The sequence below is a fragment of the Megalops cyprinoides genome, chromosome 17 (assembly GCF_013368585.1).
Source record: "Megalops cyprinoides isolate fMegCyp1 chromosome 17, fMegCyp1.pri, whole genome shotgun sequence".
Classification (NCBI taxonomy): Eukaryota; Metazoa; Chordata; class Actinopteri; order Elopiformes; family Megalopidae; genus Megalops; species Megalops cyprinoides.
The window spans coordinates 21,757,180-21,759,765 of record NC_050599.1 but is presented as its reverse complement, the minus strand read 5'-3'; positions in this window follow the sequence as shown (position 1 = coordinate 21,759,765).

The window sequence follows — 2,586 nt, the reverse complement described above, 5'->3', positions numbered from 1 at the left end:
GTGGGGGGTAGTAATGAAGTATTTTTCTCTTTTATTTGTTTATTTGTTTCTTGAGATGACATTAAGAGGAATTCACAGAATGTTACTGCAGAAGAATGTTTTTTTTTTGTGCACATCTTGGTCTCTGTGTGTATCTTGCTTTGACTCTGAGGTGAACGCTGTGTGACTCTCTAGAACGAATGCGAAAAGCCATGCAGGGGATGGTTAGGGCTGCACAGTGCAATCAGTGTAACTTCCTCCATGCCTCCCAATCACTGGCCAGACCTGCTAACTTTTAGAGGTGGATTATAATTCTGATTCAGTGATGTAACTCAAAACAACATTTTAACCTAACTGTAACACAAGTCCTTTAAGTAGCATGTTAATTTAAAAAAACAGAGCTTACCGATGTACAGATATGGCTATATTATGAAAGCAGACCACCTTCACACGTTGAGCTCTTGAACAAATGCCAAAGGGTCTGAGAATGGACCTTATTATAAACAAAGGCTCTGACTTGCTTAAAATGCTTAACTGGACCTAGCATTTTAAGTGCTTCACTGAAACATTGACAGCAGCCTCACACAGAGAGCAGTTAAAATGGATTTTTTAGGCCTTCATTTGACTGAATAGAAAAGCCAAGTGTAACTAATTGAAAAGCATCTTACTTTAGTGCCCGAACATTTTTCTTTAGAATAGAATGACCCATGGTGAGGCTATTGAGCCAAGCCTAAATTGTTCTCATCATGGGAATATTTACGTAATAAACTGGTGAAAGGCTATCAAGTCAAGCAATAAGTGAGTCAATCATGGTTACGTGAATTAAAACACCAAGGAAATATCGGCTACTTAAATATATACCAACTGGAACATGTTTTCCACAAAGCATATTGCTTTCATATTGCTATTGTGCTCAAGTAAAAGGGCTAGGAACATTTTTGCATCTGAGTGTGATATCGGGTGTTGAAGTCCAAAAGTTTGGAGCCTAAAGCACCTGTCAACATCTTATTGGCAATGTTTGCTGTTTTCGTGTTAGTCTTTTTATACCATTATGTTTCAGTGATACAGCACACTCTGCTTGTAAGAATCATATTTGTCCAAAACGTTATGAAAGGTAATATATGTTTAAATATAAAATCCTGAATTTAAGTAATATATGTTTTGATATTGTCAAAATATAATGTGTATATCAGTAAGTATATCAATGATGACTGCTTTCTACTAAGTGACTTTATACACATATAACCATGTCTCTATATTTCACATACTGAAAAAAGTTTTTTTATGTTCACCGGGATTTGTTTTATATTGGTATTTTATTGTTAATATTGTTTATCTATTAACGTGATTCAGTGGAAAGAAAAAACACTCTAGGAGACCAAAAAAATCCCTTTAAATATACAAGTACACTGACAACTGTGAAAAATGTTTATTGACTAAAACTGTGTATGTTGCACTAGTGGCTGTTTTTTGAAACTGCAATGATGGTGCATACTGATAAAGCTTCATTTATTTATACCACAAGCAAGCTTCAGTGGCAGTTCATCTTACATCTACAATATTGAGAGCTGCATAACAAAACAGTGGGTCAAAAAGTTTACCCAGACCTTGGAGTCTGTGACAGTAAGTTTTGCATGGTAGCCTTTTATACGGCTGCATATTCATTGGAGAAATTTGGGTTAAGTACCTGGCCCAAGGGTTACTACGGCAATGGCTCATGTTGAAAACAAACTGACAGCATTTCTGATATCAGCACTACCATTGCACGCTTTGTTGCCCCTGTGATGGGGATGCCAACCTTTCTTAGTCTTATTGGCAGGCTTCAAGGTAATAAACCTCAGTGTGATCAGCCATGTACACTATGACTGCCCCTACTGTGTACTCTTCTAATGCAAAATGGATGATTTTAGTTCTGGAGTTTCTTTTTGCACCAAGTGGACAATTCATTTCAGTTTTTCAGTAAAACTGCTCATGCAAGTTTGGCGCAAGGTTGTTGCCCATTTTCATAATTCTTTGTCGGGACCTGGTTGTGTGATGTCATTCTGAAAATAAACGTTGTCTGATTTCATTCTTAAAATAAATTATAATAAATTGACAATGTATGTTGAAAGCAAACACTGATTTTATAATTTTACATATGGAAAACAGTCCTGTCAACCCTAAATTCAATCAAGCAGACATATACTATATAAAACTGATTATATGATTATATAAAACTGATTATATGAAAGCAGAAATCATATATTGAAGGGGAGTAATGTCAACATTTAAAATAGATTTCTGCAGGTCTGCAAGCCGATCTCTATAAAGGATTCTTATGAGCAGAGTGCACTGTAGTAATGTTTTGACATGGTTATGTCATGACTAAAATGTGTTCATTTTGAAGGCTCAATTATCCAGATTTTTTTTTTTTTTGATTTACCAATTTAAACTCATTTTAAAGTGAAACAAAGGCACATTATGTAAGTGTCCCCATGCATGATGCAATGCAAAATGACAGCTAATGTTTTTTGTATGGGTATTTTTTAATGACTCCTCACAGATTAACCTATTGTCTGGAATGTGTAGGTTGGCTACACGTGTGTTTCTATTAAAGATATTTAATTT